Source organism: Vanellus vanellus, assembly GCF_965231255.1.
Source record: "Vanellus vanellus genome assembly, chromosome: 2".
In the NCBI taxonomy this organism is placed as follows: domain Eukaryota; kingdom Metazoa; phylum Chordata; class Aves; order Charadriiformes; family Charadriidae; genus Vanellus; species Vanellus vanellus.
This window is the reverse complement of record NC_138906.1, coordinates 2,034,717-2,055,475: the sequence shown is the minus strand read 5'-3', so window position 1 is coordinate 2,055,475 and position 20,759 is coordinate 2,034,717. Positions and strand designations below refer to the sequence as shown.

General features: G+C 48.8%; 1 protein-coding gene across 1 annotated transcript in view; it reads left to right on the top strand.

Annotated features, from left to right (window-relative positions):
• PTH1R (parathyroid hormone 1 receptor) overlaps positions 1–20,759 on the top strand; it is a gene marked incomplete at both ends in the record, with an annotated part of 131,802 nt that overhangs the window by 28,412 nt on the left and 82,631 nt on the right. The gene's annotated exons all lie outside the window — the stretch shown is intronic.

Genomic DNA, 20,759 nt, shown 5'->3' with positions numbered 1-20,759 from the left:
CTTCAGAATGGAGAGGAGGTAGAAAGGGCTGTGCTGTCTTTCAAGCTGAGGCACTTCTCCTTTCTCTAGATGTCAAAAAGATGAGCACTTCTGTCTGAGCTGGTCACCCCAACCCACATGTATGTAGCTCATCGAAGGAATATCCAGCTGTCAAAATCTCTCCTAAACTGAGCTGTCCTCGTCCAGGACTGGTTTCTCTCAGCTGGCTGAAAGCAGCCTGCAGAGATTAGCTGAGATGAAACACCTAAATTTCAGATACTTTCAGTTTCTGAATTAGGATGGAGGAAGTCCTCGCTGGGTTCACACAGCATTCAGCACAACAGCACCCAATCCTTCCTGAAGGCCTCCCAAAACACACAGAAAACAAAATAATTGCCTGCCCTGCTCGGTGCAACGCTCCAGATACATTTGCTTCAGGTCTCTTGAGCAGGAAAATTCATACCTGAGAGAGCAGCACGCAGAAAGACTAATCTGGACAGCTTTTCTACAAAGAGGAGCCCTACAGATCAGCAAAGGTTCCTGAGCCTCCTCTCTTTAGGTGGCCAAGAGCAGATGGCTTTGGAAACAGGTCAAGCATAATGCAGTTCTTCCTTTCAATACCCAAACCACACAAAGTTCAGGGACTTCCTGAGCAAGACTTTTTTTTCCCATGGACATACAGGACCTGAGGGGCTTTTTTTGTTTGTTTGTTTTTTAATCTGTCCGGCTTTCCCTTAAACTTTTAGCATCTACAGTGTTCTGCATCGAGAAGTTTTCCAACTTTACCAGAACTTATGCAAGGCTTTGCTGATCATCATCAGCAGGCTGGTGGGATAAGATGGAGAAAGTTGATTTCTATACCTGTCTTTACTGCAGATCTACTGGGGGCTGTTAGGCACACACTTCTTTTTTTCATAGGCAGACAGGGCATCTGTATTCCAAATCATACGTAGACTCTGAAAATATCCTGGCTGTCACCAGTCTAGACAATTCTTCAGAGCTGTGCCATTTCTCACCACATTCCTTACTGTGCCCAGACCCGTCACTGAGCTCCATTTGACTTTCTGAACTAAACAGCCCAAATTCGTTTCACCTGGAGTGAAGAATGTGACTGAGCTGAGTTAGCAATCTGGGTACACCTGGGTGCCTCAGAAGTCAGAGCAGAGACAGGGCATCAACACACCATCTTTTGGCTCCTCTAAGGTCCAAGGCATGGGTTCACATCACTATCCTGCCCCACAGAGGTGGTCTGAAGCTGGGCATGCAGAAGTTCACGCAGCAGGTGTGGGATTCGTGCCATGGACAAGAGGTAACGGGCACAAATTTGAATATAGGAAGTTCTATCTTTACATGAGGAGGACCTTCTCTCCTGTGCGGGTGGCAGAGCACTGGCACAGCTGCCCAGAGAGGGGGGGGAGTCTCCCACTCTGGAGCCACTCCAAACCCACCTGGACATGTCCTGTGCCACTGCTGGAGGTGCCCCTGCTCTGGCGGGGGGTGGGACTGGGGGAGCTCCAGAGGGCCCTTCCAGCCCTCACCAGTCTGTGATTCTGTGATTCTATGGGATGCTCTGAAGAGGCCTTAGTGGCCCTGTGGAGGAGCCCATCTCTCCCCACCAGCTGTGTTCTTGATACAGACCTCCCCATGGGGTGGGTTGAATTGAGCTGCAAGGACATCGTGCTTCCTTGGGACTGTGGAGGTAACCCTGCCACCCCATCCTGGTTTCGGTTTCTCTGATTTCTGAGGTTAAACAGCATGATGCCCACACCAGACACACTGGCTCCGAGAGACCCAGCCAGACCAGGCACCATGGAGCTCATTTATGTACTTTGCCGCACAAGTCCCCCAGATGTCAGAGGGTCACAGGGCCACGGGACCTGGGTCTGGGGAGAGGAAGGGGACGGAGGAAGAGGGACTGGCCCAGGGGTCCTCTGCTATCGCCAAACCGGCTGTCACAATAGCAGCACTGTTGCCTCGTGGGCTGGCTGGGTGATGGGATTTCACAGGGCTGTAAATCACTTTCCTGGCGGCCGCGTTCCCCTGCCCGTGTTGAAAAGGCTTAGGTTTCCCTCGAGCAGAAGTGATGGCAGGCTCGGGGAAGGGGGCGGAGGCCAGGTGCTGGAAACATTCAGTGGGGGCATCCCCAAATCGCATAACTCTGAAACCTGACCCTGGCAGGGAAGTCGATGCGGTTCAACTGACTTCAGGACCTCGCTGCGCCGGTGCCAGAACAAACAGCTGCATTGAGGATTCCTGGGCCATTAGCAGTGGCCATCCACAGTGGGAATGCTTTCTCCTGCCTCGCCAGGAAGGAGGGAGGGAGGCACCACACGCTTACTGGTGCAGCTCCCAGATGCTCGCAGGCAGCCCCATGCTTGCTCGGCATGTGTGTGCACAGTGGCACTTGCACCAGGAACTCGTTTTCAGGCACGGGGAAGGGGGGATGCAAACACCCCGAGTGATGCGTGGACCAGGGCAAGCTAACACATGTCCAGACACTAAGGCACAGACTGAGCAGGACATTGGAACCCTCTCAGGTGACCACCGGCACCCAGCGGTCTGGGCACACAGTTCTGCAAAGTCTCCGGTGTGTGGACTTTCTTTTCACTCTCTACAACTACCTGAAGGGAAGTTGTAGCGAGGTGGGGGTCCGTCTCTTCTCCCAAGTAACAAGCGATAGGACAAGAGGAAACAGCCTCAATTTGTGCCAGGGGAGGATTAGGATGGACATTAGGAGAAATTTTTTCACCAAAAGGGTTGTCAAGCATTGGAACAGGCTGCCCAGGGAAGTGGCGGAATCACCATCCCTGGAGGTATTTAAAAGATGGGTAGATGTGGTGCTGAGGGACATGGTTTAGTGGTGGGTTTTGGCAGTGTTAGGTTGATGGTTGGACTTGATGCTCTCAAAGGTCCCTCCCAACTTAGGCAATTCTATGATTCTATGGAAAACAGGTGTGGGATGGAGAAGGCTTTCCACTTCTTGGGAAGAGCTGTACAATATGGCTGCAATGGGGGTGGGGGTGTCTTCTGGAGGGACCTCCATCCATGCCTAAGTCCCTGTGTCCAAATCCACAAGTCCATGAGTTGAACCCAGTCCGTCCCAGAGATCCTCTGACACAACTGCACTAAGTACTTGGGGACAGGATGCAACACTGAGTGGTGACAGCTCTGAGAGAGAGGAGGGGAAAACAGCCCTGACAGTATAAATATCATCCTGTTAAGCTAGACTCTGTTATTGGCTTCATCTGATGGCTTTTGGTCAAGAAGGAAGGAAAGAGGATGGACACCAGGAGCATAAGGCACCCAGTGCCTTGCAGGGAATGTGAGGGAGCATTCATACTCCAAGCACGGCCCAGCCCAAGAGGAGCTGGGGACGGGTGGCATGTCATCTGCAAAGGACAGGAAGGTAGTGGTGGCCTGCAGAGGCAGTGAGCGAGCAGAAATCTGCAGGGAGATGACATGGCTCACTGAAAGAGGAAAACGAATTTGATCTGTGGAGTGATGGTGATACTTGTACCATGTTGAGAAAGATGCTGTTTGTCAGTTGAGCTTCTGCTTTCTGTAGGGTACTCTGATGCAACTCACAGTTGTGGTTTTGTTAGAGGGGTGTAGGAGAAGACCTGTGTCATTGGAAAGTCAGATGCATTGTCTGGGCTCTCACAGGGACTGAAGAAGAGCCTTCACTCACAACATGGAAGATCTGTGTCTCTGGTCACCCATTGTCCCGTTGCCTCCCAGCTAACCTTGCGTGCACTGAGCCCAGGTGCACACGTTGATGGTATCTTCGGGAGGAAGCCAGAAAGCCCACAGTGATTCCGGTTGTGCTGCACACAAAGTGCATTTACTGGTAGAGCAGCTCAGGTGCGTTTCTAGCAACCCTACGAACAAACCCACATTATGTGCTCGAACACGCTGTTAACACCCACATACATGTATACGGACACGTTGCCTATGCACAGCGCAGGAGATATGTAAAGTAGATCAAAGGAATCCTCTTCTAAAAGTGTCTGGTTTACCCTCTTGAGTGCCTCCAGTCAGTATGGTGAAGATCCCACTCAGTGAGAGTCCCTCCTGTGCTGATGCCATGTGTCATCCTTGGGGCTCCCTTATACCAGCCCGGAGGGTGAAGGGTTCCCGGCATGGTGTGCGCTCACCAAAATACCCTTTGTATCAGCCACGTGATGCAACACAGACTTTGTTCCTCTATGGGTTTTGCATTAAGCGGGGTGGATTAATGTTTTTACGCTTCGTGCAATTGTGAAAGGACACGGCTTCGCGGTGTCTCAGCCACCAGCAGTGATCCAGGTGGGTTCTCGGCCCCTGGAGCAGATATAAGCATGCATCCATCAGCTTCCCTGCCTGCTGGTGACTCCTCATGCCCAGCTGTGGAGCGTGAAGCAGGTCTCTGGTGTGTGAGATCATGTTGTTGTGGTGGGGAGGGGGGGCCAGGAATTAATGCAATGGGGTTGTCTAGAGAAAGGGTTGTCTAGGGAGCAAGGTCCAACTTGCCATCAAGCCCCCAATGCTGGCTGAAATGTGGCACGGTAACTCAGCCCCCAGGTGGTCAGGAGAGACACGGGCCAAGAATTGGTGAGAAATGCACATGAGACCTGACAGGTTTTATACCCCATGTATTGGGAAACACAGACTACACAAAGACCTTCCCTGCAGGATAGGAGGTGGATGGTGGGCTACAACACACCAGGACCCCTGCTTCATCTTGCAGTTCAGAAAAGGGGATTTCCCTGGTCACTGGGGCAATGGTGAGGCTCTTACTGACCTCACATTAATGTTTTATCACAAGCTGCCTGTGGGATCTTGGGCAGATCCACAGCATTATCAGGGTCACTCGCTTCTCTGAGTTTCAGCAGACATCCAACCTTCAGCAAGCTGCATCAGGCACGTGGAGTTGTGGGGAGGAAGAGGGGCTTCAGCTCTGTGCTTTGATTTGGCCTCGTGTTAAGAGGGGCTTTTCTAGAAGATCGTGTTAAGAGGGGCTTTGCTAGAAGATGCAGATCCCCAGTGTTCCCAGTCTGTAGCTCAGATGCACATGCCATTCCCCAGTGCCTGGTTGTCCCCATCATGCTGCCAGAGCAAACCATCAAGGTCCTACTTTTTGTTCCCCTTGGTGTTGCACATGTCAATGGGAGAAGGCAAAACTTGCTCAATGGCTGCTGCAAGGTGCAAGTTGTTCTGAGCAACCAGCTCTCTCCCAGTTAACCCAGGGTCATTAAAACTGTGTCTGTGACCTGTGACATCCCCAAAAAAGCCAGGGCAGATCAAGCACCTGCATTTCTGCAGCTACAGCCAGGGGACAGGAAACAGGGTTGCGCTACAGCAGTGGCCACAGCTGATCTGGTAGGAAACCAAAGAGGGTGTAGAGATGATATACGATCTGGTGCCAAGCCTGCCAGGACAAAATCACCACCTTCAAACCTTTCATATGCATTTGAAATAGCTCTCTGAGGTTTGGGGGATGCTGATGCAACAGGCAGTCCCAAAATCGGAGCTGGATGCTCTCCAGGCATAGGCTCTGGAGGCACCAGCGTGTAAAGGGGAAAAGAGAGAGAAATGACAGCAAGAGGAAGGGGCAGAAATGTCTACCAAAAGCCTTCTGCACTGGAAAGGACAAGAGTGTGTGTGTGTGTGTGTGTTGCTCCTATAAGCTGAAGGAAATTCCTGGCTGCGGGGCAGCTGTGCAGCATCATCTGCATCCCCCAGACTATGACAGGTAGCTTCTGTCTCCCTTGTATCTGCACTTCACAGCTATTACTGGTGGGCTCTGAGTCGAATGATTGGCAGATCCCTGCTCTCCTGAGGATCCTGCGACAGAAGCTTTTCACGTCATAGCTGTGCTGGGAAAGGATTTCTATAAAGTCTCTTTCAGACGGCATCTCCCTGCCTCCCCATGGCCAGCCCGGGCCCCCACGGGGGAGAAGGACCCCTGTGGAGACACAGGGCTGAGGAACGTCCGGTCTGCAGCCGGACCCCAGCTCTCTACCTGCTTTTGCATTATTTATTATTGGCCATAGATGGCAGCAAACGTCTCAGAGCATCCCGCTGTGTTGGCCGGCTGCAGCCGGGAGCTGCAGGAGAGGAGACACGAGCCAGGGAAATTCCTCCATCCCTTCGCTGTACGGGCATGGTCCCTTCTGTAAAGGGAGAGAGGAGCAGAGGTGCAGGTCATCAGCTGGCTCCCATCCAGGGATTTCCAGCAGAGCAGATCTAGTGACCACTACCAAGCAAACCCTGGATCTCCTCTAGTCCCCCATGCTCCAGGATGCTGGGATGAACTGGGGGACTGTGGAAGGAGCCAGACCTGGTGGGACCTTCCGTACTACTCGCTGGGAATGGTCCTGGAGGTGACCAGGGCTTGTAGTGACAGGGCAAGGAGCAACAGTTTTAAACCGAAAGAGAGTAGATTTGGGTTGGACTTAAGGAAGAAATCACTACAATGAGGATAGTGAGATGGCAGAACAAGTTGCCCAGAGCAGTTGTGGATGGCCCATCACTAGAAGTGTTCAAAGTCAGGTTGGGTGGGGCTTAGAGCAATCTGATCAAGTGAAACATGTCCCTGCCATGGGGTGTGGGCAATCACAGCCCCCCCCTAGGATGGGGAAGGTCTTGCCACAGGGCAGGAAGGACAGCACCAGAGAAAGGGCCCTGGTTTGGTTTATATTGCCAGTATAAATGCAGCCATTGCATCCAGGTATAAAAAAAGAGGACACAACGGAAGTCTTTCCATCTGTAGATCTATATACCCACCTCTATATCAAGGAAACTTTGACTTTACCAACCCCATATTCCAGCAAAACCACAATCATTCCTGCTCTACAGGAACTTACGAAAAGACAGATACGATCAGGCCAAAAGCCTGTGCAGCCCCAGGCCCTGTTTCCCGTAAAGGATAGTCACAGGTGCTTGGGAAAAGGAGTGATCGTTGCCTTTCTCCTGCCCCAGCTACCATTTTAATGCCTCCAGCTCTGGAGGTCGCATGAAGGCTCATGGTGTTTCACAGCCACTCCTCCATTCAGTAATGATGTGTCTTAGCAGGAGATTCATGAGTCCTGTTTTCAGAGTGGAGCCACCCTTTCCCATCGAGTTCCACACAACCCAGCCCAGTGAAGACCCCTATTCTCCTCTGCAGTCTCAAGGAAGGAACTAAGGGTAGAGCTGAAGTCCACCTGTCTGTCTCCCTGCATCCCATGCAGGTGCTGGACTTGCTGGGGGAGGCCGGATGATTCCCCTGTCACAGCACTAACTTCACGTTTGGATGTGGGTTAAGGCTCCTGCATTGGCCAGACTTGCTGGCTAGCCATGGTGGTGTCACCTAGCCTCCCTCTGCATCTCGGTTCCTTCTCTGTAAGACAGGAGGTCCTCATCCTGCTTTACCTTCAGTGGCAGTTTTGCAGGGGTTAGATCATAGAATCATAGAATGGTTTAGGTTGGAAAGGACCTTGAAGATCATCCAGTTTCAACCCCCCTCCCATGAGCAGAGACACCTCTTACTAGACCAGGTTGCCTAAGGCCACGTCCAGCCTGGCCTTGAACACCTCCAGGGATGGGGCCTGGAGATGTATGTGTGCACCTCACTGCCCCTCGTGTTTCAAGCTATATTATCTAAGCAGAGAAGCGAACACCTTGCCAGTCGCTTCACCACCCAGGAGAAAGCATTGCAAGACCTGCTGTTTCTCACTTTGCCTCGAGTTTGCTGCATTACTGGATTCTCTCCCTCCAGCTCTTTGTTCTGCAACTTGTTAGCCAGGCTCCAGACTCATGGCTCTCCTCCAGAGCCCAGAACGCTGTTTCTCTGCCAGGTCCTCTTCTTTTTGCAATCCTTTAATTATCATTTCAGGATGATAATCACCCAGGGAGAGAGAGTGAGCAGGAGGGAGTGATGGAGTGAGCAGGAACGTGAGTTCCCCCATACGTTTCCCCCCAGAAGCACGGAAGAGGAATGCTGTGGTTCTATAGGTTGGCTCCTCCAATTAGCACGGCCTGTGTAATTAGACCAAGATAGATGGTGCTGGCAAGGAAACACCTCATCAGTCTAATTTCAAACTGTTATAAAACCAGTGAACGGAAAACGGAGAGCGTCCATTTGTTTCCAATTGAGAAAAGTGCAGAGTTAAGGTTGGTCCGCAGCTCCACCTCTCACGGACACGCGCGTGCTCACACGTGGCTAAATGAAACCAGAAGGGAGCAGCGAATGTACAGCTGTGACAAATCCTTCGCCTTCTCAGGGCATAGAGATACTGAGGGTTCAGGGCGTAGCGTCAAAACCCAAATCAAAACTTTCTTTGCTGCACCCTTTGTTTATTTGGCTGTGCTCTTTGTTTATTTACTTATTTTCTCGCTCCACATCTCCTCCTGATTAGTATTTCCAAAGGAGGGTGAGCTCCCCCGTGCTGGCCAATTTTGCATGCTCTTTTTGCTCCGGAGATTTTACCGTTTGAACAGTGAAGGAAGGTGCCCATGGTCACCCCATCAGGCTGTGTCAGAGGAGAGAAGAGATTCTGTTTCCTAGCTGTTCTCCTGAGCTGCAGGACTACCCTGTATTTGTCTTCCCCTGACGCATTGATCTGCCTTCTTTAAACTCATCTCTTTCCCAGATTTAGGGCTTTTCTGCCTTCTCCCAGTGCTCCTCGTCATCACTCTCCTCTCTCTTCTCCCACCAAGCTTTTCCTTTCCACCCTTTTCCTGTCCCCAGCTACATCAGGGGCTGGACAGTCTCTTACACTGCCTGGGGGTGCTGCTCCGTTCACGTCCTGTGATGGGATGAGGGTGGTTGTCTCTGCGACTGGTGCATGGCTCGGGATGGGTGAGGCTGAAACTTATGGGTGCCAAAATTAGATTCCCACCCCTCCCTCCCTTTCCCTAGAAAACAACACCGTGATTGTCTCAGCCTTGATTTTTGCTTCTGGGTAGACCTCAGCCCCCTGTGCTGACTAAGACTCATGCATGCCAGGGCCAAAGGCAAGACTCTGAGGTTGTGTAGTTCAAGTAAGATGTTGCCCTTTAAAGCACAGGAATCAGCTTTGCGCTGAAATGCCTCCAGCTCAGCAGGACATCTTCCCAGAATCAGGCGAGACACTCAATGTCCTGCCCCGGCACCGGGGAACCGTATGCAGCCTTTTGGAACGAAATCCCACCCGGGCAGCTCGCTCATCTTTAGGTTTTGTTGCAAACTCCCAACTCCTGCCAGGTCCAAGTTCACAAGTGCCAAGTTCACTTAACCTTTTGTGCTCACCAGGAGACAACGTGTGGGAGGACAGGAAAGGGGTAGCATCTTTTTAAATAGCTCACAGCTATGGCACTTGCCATCTTCTCTTTTAGAAGCCCCTGGAGAACGGTGTGGAAAAGCAGTGTGCACGTCTGGGCCTGGCAGGTTGGTGCAAAGGGAGTAGGCAAGTCTATTTGGGACCCAGATGAGCCCGTGCAGTTGCTTCATGTTATTTCTGTAATGGGAAAAGCAAAAAAACAAAATGGGTGGATGCCATTCGGTGTCTCCTTGAGGATTCCTCCCTAATCCAGGCAAGACATGAGCTCATGATCTCCAGGCTAGTTCCCCTCACTCCAGTAGTGACGGACGGAACTGCATGCCCAGAAGGTCTGGCTGGGGATGCTTTTGTCTGTGTTTTTCTAGAAGCTATTGACTTTGAACCCAAATACCAGCAGAAAGCCCAAAGATGAAGAGGAAAGCTTATACTTGCCCCTGGGGAGAAAACCACCAAGATTCAAATAGTACTATTTCAGTTGCCCCGATGCTGGGAATAGTTGGGATCGTTTTGCCACAGCACTAGTCAGGAACACATAAATAATGATCCGTAGATACCTGCTGTCCATTCTGGAGGCGGAAAGGAGAGTAAGGGATCATCAGTTTATTTTCAGCGGAGAATGCGTGGAATGAAAATTGCATGGGTTCTGGGTTTTGCTAGCATATATTATTGCATACATATAAACCCACACTCAGTGCTCTGAGGACATTGCAGACCTCAGGGCGCTGTGTTCACTGTGAAAAGGCTGAACAAGTTGTCGGTTAGCAAGAACCCCCATTAGTGGGATACATGCTCAAGAACATGTTTTCTCGAGGGCGGTTTATGACCAGATGTCACCCTTGGCCACTGGATTGCTGTCTTTCTTGACAAGGGACTGCATCATTTAGTCCTCCAGCTGGCCAACCTTCTAAACTGGGAGGCATTGGGGTACACCAGACAATGCCAGTGGTGTTTTACTGAGGGAGGTTTTTCCATCTAAGCCAACAGTTCGAAGGCTATTTGTAGACATGAAGACACTCTTCCCCACAGTGTGAAGAGGCCTAAGGCAAGATCTAGTCAGCTGAGCTTTTCCCAGTAGTGAATGTAGGTTCCTCCAACAGGAGTCATGAGCTGAATTATCCTCCAGAGCCCATCCCTTGCCTTTTGTGGTGGACGGGAGCTGCCACCAAATTTTGCCTCTAATTTAGGTGCAGTAATAGGTAAGGTTAGACGAGAGGTGCCTGAGTTGTGGCAATGGTGTTTTTAGAAGGAAACGTAAACCCTACATCTCAATGGCTTGACATTAAAGTTACATGCAAGCAAAAAGACCCAATTTACTCAGGAGAATTATGTTCCCCACCAGTAAATCCTTCCTGGCTCCTCAAGGCATTGGATCACTTTTTCTCACCTCCTGAGCTATGTGCCGCACAGCATGGTCCCAGATTTCCCCCACACGTCCACGGCATCCACACAACATCAGTCTTCTGCTGTTTCAAATTGTTCAGAAAGCCTTACAAAGTGCCTCAGTCGAAATTATTTCTTGCAGCACAGGGAGCTGCTCGTTAGCACGGTGCAGGCCAACTGGATGGGCCGAGACCGTCAAGGAGTGGTGGTGTCCTGGCCCTGATCCTCTTCTGGGGCATCAAGAGAAGCCCACATCTTTCAGCATGGATTGAATCACCATCACACTTGGTGTGGGGAATCAAAGTGGTCTTGGACCAATGCCTAAAGTGAACGGTGTTGCTATCACTTTTCCTTCTCGGTTCCCACTGAAAAGGATAAGGTAGTGCCAGAGGGTGGGAAGGGGCGGGGGAGATAAGTGGGACAGGAAACCTGTCCATCCTCCTCTCAGGTACTGTGCAAACATAACAAGATCCCGAGCAAACGTTCACCAGGCGCCTCCTGTGTCTCTGGAAACCTGAGCTGCATCCTCTCCTGCCTGAGGAGTGAAAGCTGTTCCGTTTTGATTTCATCCCTCCTCCATCTGCTTTACTAAGTTTGGCCCTCCTTATAACTAAAGACATTTGGCTTCTGTCTCGGGCTGTCGACCTTGTTGATAGAAGTGGTTTCCTGTTGCAGGTCTTTGTTTTTGAGTGACCAGCTTTCCAGATGGCAGAGGCCACATTTCCCCTTCTCTCTCCTTCCGAGGCCTGTTTCCCTTCTCGTTACCTGCCAATTAGGACTCATTACCCACTGGGGAGAGCTGCTTTGGGAGTTAGGAGACCGTGACTGCAGGGCTGAGCGTCTTGTGGCGGTAATCGTGGGACGTCATCGCTCTTGCTGGGCAGTTCTCACAAGGAGAACAAAGAGAGGGCTCAGCTGAACCCAGCTGGGGTCTTTTTACCCCAGTTCCTGTCTCCAAAGTGGCCAAAATCCCCGACATGTTAGAAGAAGTGGAAGCAACACCATTGTAAACATAATTGGTGTAATATCCCCCCCTCTCCTCCATCCAGGTTTATTTTCTAATCTCTAACTCCTGAATAAAAACCTGAATCTTGAGGGGTGTCTAAGCTGCCCAAAAGTGCTTTTTTTTAAAAAAAAATGGTCCTCTAAAACAATAAGATTCATTTGGTTAGGTGTCTACTTGTTTGTGCATTTACATGTATTTTCCTCTGTAACTATAACTTTCAAGGAGCTTTGAATCTTTTGGAAAATATTCAACAAATCTGTCTTCTAGTTGAGGTTTTAAAGCCAGCCAGTGCCTGGAAGCTCTGTAAAAATCAGCCATCGCTTAGAGGAAAGCATCTGAACCAGTTGGTGAACTTGCAAAATTAAAGTTAAAACTTGTATTCAGCCTTATTAGCCAACAGGGCATCCCGAGCCCCTGAAACGCCAGGTTGCAGAAAACTGGGATTCGCTACATCCATTATTTATTTGATGATCTGTTAGCAGGAGCTATTCCTAGATGCGAAAGCCAGAAGGCTTTTCCGTGTAACTCAAGACAGAAATTCACTCCGTTATTCCAGCACAAAGCCCATTTCTCGCAGTCGCGATGGGGTGTCTCTCTTTCAGGAGGCATCCAATCTGCTTTTTCAGATGGGGAATTGTCTGCGCCCTGTGCTAAATTTAAGGTGCAGACACATTTATATGCATCAGCAAAAAGTCACAGGACTGGGTGTGCACCAAAGTGCTCAATGCTCCTCTGGGTATTTCTGACTGGGGAAAGAGTAATTTGATATTTGCACGTGCTGATAGCCATATCTGTCTAGATGTTAGTGGATACAAATCACGTATTGTGATTGTGAGAGCACTGGTATTCTGAACCGGTCTTTCAGTAAGAGATCCTACCCCAACATAATCCAGCTGACGTCAGTGGGGTGGCTTGATTTACATCGGCCAATATTCCGGGTCCATTTGCAGTGTCTTGGTCGGTTCATTGGGGCCACCAATGATGGCAGAATTTGCGTCATTCAGCTGCGGTAGGGATTGAAAAATAGCATGAAGGACTCAAAAGAAATGTAGCACTGGTTTTCCCAGCTTCAGGATGAGAAGCAGCAAAGAGAAGATGGAAATGGGTGATGTTGTGCTTTTACATGAACCCTAGACTTGCTTGGGTTTGGGTAGCTCTAGATCAGCCCTGGAAATGCGATGCATGAATATCCTCTTCTCCCTGATGTATGACAGGCAGCCCAACTTCAGGTGTGCCTGAGATGACTATATCAGGGGTCAGTTTGCTCTGTGCATGACCAATGGATTGAGGGGCACCTCCAAATCTTGAGTGGAGTGGTCGCTGGCTGGAAAGACTCTTCCCCCAGTGATGGAATCATGTTGGGGAGACAAGCTGATTGTCATGGTGTCTCTTATGTATCTGGAGATAGGTGTGATGAACCCAAGCTGAGCAATGACCATGAAAGGTCAGCATGACCACGGGGCCACGTCTTTGGTGTCAGTGCTGACACAGTCAGGCCTTAAGTGCCAAACAGCATGGGCAGAAGTTGAAGGTTGGGATCACAGAAGGTTGCGTATGGCCACTGCAGAGAAGGGTTCCTAGCAAAGAAGATCGTCCCGAACACAGGTTGAGTGGGTCACCTAGGGATTGCTGGGAAAGCAGTTGAACGCAGGGCATTTAGTCAGTAAAGCCAAGAACAGAGAGAATAAGGTCTTAGGTTAGTGATGACAAGTTGCGTGCATCCTGTTTCCAAAAAAAGAGCAATGGCCTTTTTCAGTGCAAGACTGAACCCAGAGCGTCTGGCAGCTTCTTTAAAGAAATGTCCAAAAGTCACGATCAAGAATATTCCCTGATGGCAGAGATGGAGGATTTCCAGAGCCAGAAAAACTTACTCCTTTTGCCTCTAATAGCTGTTTCACTTCCCTCGTCTTCCCACCGATAATGCCAGTTCACCTGCAGCGTATAAATGCAGGCTGAGCCTCCCTGGCTTGAGGTTTCCATTCACAGTTTTGTTTTCCATTTACATATAATCAAGACCCCAGAGTCCTGCTTCGGTCTCACCTTCCTTCTCTGTCTCACAGCTCTCCAACATCCTCCCGATTCCAGTGAAATTCTTTCCCTTCTGCTTCTTGTTGACACACAAGTTTAGCCTCCAAATCAGGATGTGAGGAGGCACTGTTTGTCGTAATCCCTCCACCAGCCTCACCCCACAAAGAATCTGTTTTCAAACAGACAAAACCTCATTAGCTCTTTAACGGGCTCGTTGCTGCACAATGATGGCTGACTTGTTTCTGTATCCAAAGTGAATTTCTGGAAAAGTTTTCAACTGTAGAGAACTGGGGCGGTTAAATACAGTGAGATATGTTTAGGGGTTGTTTGTTTTCTTTTTCTTCTCATAAATAATGATAATCTGCCTTTGTACATGCTGAAAAGATCAAGTGTGACAGAGAGGCTTGCCTGGGATGGAGAGATCAGCAAGTCATTTGTCCTAGGGCAAGCGATGGGGTGTCAAGCGCAGAGGTCAGCATCATTTGTAGGAGAGCTTGGTGATTAGCAAAGTGGATTTTGCACAGGGCGAGCAGCAGCAGAAAAACAAAAAATAATCTCAGATCCAGGCAGGTGATCTGCTATTCCCCACCACAAAGCTCTGGCTCCGGCAGATAGGGTACTGGAAGGAAAACTTTGTTGAAAGGGTTGTTAAGGAGGCTATGGCTTATCTGGAACATCTGTCCCTGCATAAGCCGCGTCTGTTGACACCACTCCAAGAGCGGTGGTTAACAAAAAAAAAACAAAAAAAAAAGAAGAGAGAGAGATTGGTATTTTAAACAGCTATTCTGAGCCAGACACGTGGAGAGGATGCAGAGGTGCGGGAGGAAGGAGAGCAACTCACCCACCTCACGTTGGGTGACAAGGGTGGGAACCGCTCCCTCTGAGCTCATATCCCAGGCTCCCTTTATAGCCGCTGAGGAAAAACAGGCACTTTTAAGGCATGATTCATGTGCCCTGTTTACATGTCTACTTTAGGAGGAGATAAATCATGCCTGGCACTCCAGTCAACGCAACGACAGCTCTAGTAAACTAAACATTGCCAGTGCCCAGACACCAATTAGGACTTTTTTCTTAGTATTAAACTCTTCTCACCTCCAGCATAGGGTGGCCCCATCCCAGCAGCATATCAGGGATGGTGTTTATCCTACTGCTGACCCATGCCCAGGAACAGTCTGAGAAAGCCTGAGCCAAATGTATGCCAGGGATGGGGCAGACCATCGCTCCGGTGGCCGCTCCAGGGCAGGGGGTTCCCCAGCCGTAACGCATTCACTAACCAACACAGATACCGTCTATTTTAAGCAGATCTCTGCTGGCGCTGAAGACAGCCCAAGGTGACTAGTTCCAGTGGAGACATCTGCGTTTAGTCAGCCAAATCTTTTCTAAATGTTATTTTAAAAGGCTGCTGGCAATTTATACTTGTCTGATTTTTTTTTCTTTTTTTTTTTTTTTCCAAAGCACAGTAACAACTCTGAAGACAAGTGTGAAAAAAAAAAAATAGAGGGAAATAATACATACACACACACACACAGACATTCTCCTGCGGTCTGTGTGTTTTGCACCCCCAAAAGTACTTTTAGATACATTACTTGTAAAAGCATCAGGCCAGATCATCCAGAGAAATTTATTCTGATTTTTCGAGGGATCTTTAAGAAGAGCTTTCAGCTCTCAGCAGAGCTTTGCCTTTGTCTCAGCACCTCAGTAAGATTTGAAGAAGCGATTTGCAGACAACGAGTCCCGTTGCGGGATCCCTGGTTGGACTTTTCCCAAGAGCGCGGCTTTCAGTGTGCTAAGCTTGTTTTAATTCGCAGGTGCTCATGCTGTCTTGGTGCAAGGAGGCTGAGCAGCCTGTCCCAGCACTGCACAGCTCTGCTATTCCGCAGCTTAGGATGGTAAGCCCACCGTAGGGTTAGCTCAACCCTGCCTACACCGCACCCGGTGTAGCCCTTCTCATTCCACATCATAGACATATCGAGGAGAGCCAAGACCCCCTCCACAAACCCCTCTGAGACCATCCAAGCAAGAAGGATGTAGACAGTGCCCCAAAAGTCTGGCCTCTTGGTCCCCGGACATCAATACCAACGTTGTTGGTATCAGGACAAACTATTGTAATGAACAGGAATAGCTTTAGGCTGGAAATTAGAAGGGGAAATTGTCCCCTGCTGAGAAAAGGACAAAGTTCCTGAGCAGCCTTCCATTCAAGAGTCACAGGGATGAAGAAGCCTGAAACAGAGTGTGACTGCTCAACACACGGACTTTTGGCACCGCGTGTACCCAAGGGCAGTGGGACCAGCTCTCAGGGTGCGTATTGAGCTGGGGATGGAAGGATGCAGCCGGCACTGTGCTCCCATAACCTGGATATCGCTGTGGCTCTAGCTGCTCCTTCAGGTGTGTCAGTAAAAAACCCTTAATGCGCCTCCTTTTTGTGAAAGAGATGGTTGGGGTACTCCAGGTGGCCCTGGGTATGGCGAGTCCCCTCAATTATTATTGCTGCCTTGCAAAACGAGAGCAATGAGTGAGAGGAGGATTGAATTGAGCTGACTGCGGGAGCAGTTCTATAATTTTGTGCTCAGGCAATTATAGACTCCATCCCCCTCATTAAAACTTTAGACCAGAAGAGATTGATTTAGTTTTTGATGAGAATTTTTGCTCAGTATTTTTATTTCATTGCAGCTGAAGCTGGAAACGAAACCTCTTTTTGAACTGCTTGTTTGATTTCTGACGAATTCCAGGATTTAACTGTGCACATATCTGTGAAGCCCCAACACAGGCAGGCATGGATGAAACGTATTTTTAAATAACTCTGGTGCTGATGAAGAGAGGGCTAGAGATGCTTTCCCATGCTGCTTTTGGGAAAACCTGAGTATTTGTGTGCACCTAAAGTGATGCAGAATAATTTAAGGCTTAATCTTGATTTCAGGGGCGGGTTTGGACCACCCATCAGCTTGTACCATTGGACCATCGACCTATCATTGTGAAAAAAAAAAACCAAAAACCTCCACCAGTCATTTCTTTAGGGCCACAAGGGATGCTGTGATTCTTTGCTGTATTTGGACAAGCACCTCCTGCAACTCCCGGTGTCTTGGGGTATGTGATGCAGCCAGGCTGAGATGGGGAGTGGGCCTTTTAGCCGAATTTGTTTGCATTGAGATTCTCACCTTGGGACAATTATGTATTGCTTCTCTTGCTGATTTCTCTATTAACTTTGATTTTTTCCCTCCGACGTGGTTCAGCCCCTTTTGCCCAGGTGTTGCTCATCTTGGTAATAAGTCATTTCCCCATCTAAAGTATCTAAAGCATCTGTTCATTGAATCATACCAAACTCAGTTCAGCCATCTTTCTGCTCTGGGCTGAGATACAACCACTTGGTCAACTGTCATTCATGGTGGCCATGATGCTTGGGAATGGCCAAGCCCAGCAGCAAAGTTACAGCAGTCGTGGTCCTTCTCTTTACCATGTCATGCCATGGAAACATCACTCTGCCCCCTTTTTGGAAGCTCCACGAGGTGGAAGAGGAGAGGGGAAAGCAATCTGCTTCTTCACTAATTGATTTCTTCCCACTCAGTGCTGCTGTGCTGTTGATCAAAAGACCATCTTCAGTCACGGTGATTAAAAGGCTTTGCAGATCTCAAGGGACTGCTAAACCCCAGTGAGATACAGAAGCAAAAGAAGAAACTAGGATCCAACAGGCAGTTGGAATAATAATTTACCAGCATTTCACATCAGAGAAACGCACAGCACATTACTATCCTAACCACTAATTAAAATTGCAAGCACCCCGCTGAGGTGGCAAGATGCATTGTAGCAGCTGGTCAGAATGTTTCCCTCAGCATTTTTTTTCCCAATGGAAAATGGCTTCTTGATGAGATGGGAATGTTCAGTGAAAAGATTTTTCATAAGAAAAAAAAAAATCCTCTTTTTTTCTTTTCTTCTGAAAAAGCATAAAATCTCTCATCTCCCTTCACAGATAGCAAAAATTTAAGCCTAGGGGGGGAAAAATCAGCTATTCAGAAAAAACAGATTTGTCGAATATTTGTACATGTATATATAAATATATTATTATTTTTTAATGAAAACCTACAAGAGTGCAAAGAAACAGCAACATTCCTAATGGTGCCAATTCCTTTTGATGCAAAACTAATTGCTCTTCAACTAGCTCTGTGCCTTTTTCCTCATAGCCAAAAAGCACAGGGAAAAGAAAGGAGGACCCCAGAGTCCTGGCAGCAAGTCCTGTGCATGTTAAAGCATTTTACCTAGATCCAAACCAGTGATTCCCTATGAACTGGCCTTGCAGCTCCCAGAAATGACGTAACACTTTGGCATCCTTTTGACTGGGTTTTCCCTCGGGAATCTGTTTCTAAAGTTGCCGTCTAGTGCTCAGAATTGCCGCTGAATGCGAAAGAATGTGCCAATGTTCATATTGTTATTGATATTTTTGTGAAGAAATAGGCTGAGGATGTGAAGGATGTGAGAAGCAGCACGGGATTCATGTAGACACTGTAGTGTAGGAATCTTTCTGTATCCTCATAGGTAATGAAGATCTTGTTCATGCTGTCAATGTACACGAGGCATTATTTAGGTTCACCTTAATGTAGACATTTAAAATAGAGTTGATCAACCGTAGCTATGAAGTGCCTGTTTATCCTCACTGGCTACAAAGGGAATGCAGAGCACCCATGTAGACATCTGAGCTGCAGGTCCTCAAAGTTACATGGTGTGGATCCCTGTAATGCCCTAGAAAGACCTATAGCTCAGAATATCTACCTTCCTTTTCGTGTTGCATCCCACCAGGTGCTGTTGCATACTCTTGTTATAGCAGCTTCAATTTCTTCATACCACTTCATGCAAAGGTACTTTTGGTGTGAGGAGGAAGAGGGCTTTGCTCAGATCCAGACTTCTGCCACCAGCTTGTTTCCCAAGTCCCTTACACCCTTTTTGGAAACCCTACCCCAACCCCTTGTCTTTGCCTACATGCATTGCCCCAACTGATGTCCACTGTGTAATTTATACCATTGCTTACTTGACACGAGAATTTGGCCTCTGGAGATCCACCATATTTGCCCCGTTGGGGCTTAAATAGTAGGGTGTATTATTTCTTCTGATAATCGACCTTATCCCACTTGTGCTTTTCATGGAAATCTGCCTAAGCCTGATTTTGCCTCTGTTTATGGTTAGTCTGGAGCAGCACTGGCCACTTGGGTCACAGATGGGTTAAATGCGCATTGACTCATGGAACAAAGGCATCACCCAATCTGCAGCCGGGGCCGAGAACAGACACACCTATGAGGAAAAGGAGCCCAGAGACATCTGTCTTGTGTCTCACAGCAAAAGATCAAGGGGATTTTCTGAGCAAGTTCAACAGGGAAACAAAATAAGACAGCAAGAAACCTTCAGAGGTTTACCAGAGTAAGGAATTTGTTGTTACAAGAGAGGTATGGAAACCAAGAGCTGCAGTCAGCTCCAGGGGACTGGACTTTTGAAGAGACAGCAAGTATTTCCAGGCTTACAACTACAAAAAGTGAGTTGGAGGGGAGGGAAGGGAAGGGAATAAACTCTGGAGGGAATCTGTGACCTCAGCCTGCAAGTTTCAAATGAGGAGGGGTCAGTAACCACCTCTGGAAAATAGCTATCCCAGAATGTCATCCATCTCTTAGCTTTCCCAAAGCGTCTACCGGTGGTTTCCAGTCTTATCTGCTTTTCAGTGATTTCTACACTCCTGGCAGTCCTGGTTGACCTCGCTGTAGTGCAGGGCTGAAAGTTGCCTGGGTTGGCAAAGGGTCCATCACACCCAGCCTGCTCCCCTGATGCAGCCCATCTGGGGAGACTTCTGAAAGACATCTGTCAAACTGCAAATAAAAAAGTGCTTTTTGGCCCCAGAGCAGGGAGAGGAGAGGCTCACTCTCTTCCCCAGCGGGCAGCGAGCCAGGCAACTGTCTGAGTGTCACAAATCATTATTGGCAAACAAGCAGCACCGCATTTTAGTCCAATAAAGAAAGGTACACAAGCCCAGGCATTACTGAGCCCACAGTTTAGGATGCTGTTCAACAAATATGGGCCTGATGGCTCAGTGCATCCACTGGTGGTGTGGTGGGAGCATGGCAATATCTCGGAGGAGGACCAACACGTAGGAGCTGCAGCAAGGCTGGGGAATAGGGTGGGAAAGCCCAGGAGGGTGAGACATGTCGAGGCCGTGATAGTAGTAATATGTTTTTCCTCTATGATTTATTTTAACTTGATTTTCTGCTGCCCGGTCAGCCTGTTTATAGGACCCACAAGGGGGTTCAGATTGAGTCACTGCATCCTTGTCCACACTAGCCCAGAGTGAGTAAACGCTGTGGGTCTCACCCAGGTGAAGGAGAGTCTAGAGGCAGGGGAAGAAACGGCCTCTTTGGAAGGAAAATAATTAGTGTCTGTTGGAAGCAGGAGCCTGAGCCACACTTACAAGGAAAGCTGAGCCTGCACCCAGCCATCACCTGAGGTTTTACCAGTGTGCACAGAAACGGAAGGGTGACTTTTATTTACTCCAAGCCCTTTGCCAGCGAAGCGATCTTGGCACAAGCCCAGAGCTCTTTCCTGCAGCCTCTGGGGAACAGGTTGGACCTGTTGTGCCGTAGGCTGCTCTGCTGGGAGATGCCCCAAGTTGGCTCCACATAGGCACAGCGTGGACATTTTGAGCTGGACCTGCAGTAAGGGTGACAGCCAGACAATCTCTGGGGTCATATGACCACTTACCACTTACGGGCTTGATCTTTACTCTATGACATAGAAAGAACCATAGGAGGCACCATTAACACTTCCATCCCACTCACTTTATATTTGGCCTGAACTTGGGCTCACAAGAAGTTGTTCGACAAGAAGACCTTTTTCCTGCTCTGATAGTCATTTGTTATGGAGTGATTCTTTCGATAGGACAAGACCCTGTGGCCTTCAGAGCAGAGGATTTGTTGAGTGCCCTTGGTTTGTTCCTTTCTATTGGACAAGTGTGAGATTAAGCAGGGGCATATTCGTAGAATCATAGAGTCATAGAATGTGTTTGGTTGAAAGGGACCTTAAAGATCATCTTGTTCTAACCCTCTTGCCATGGGCAG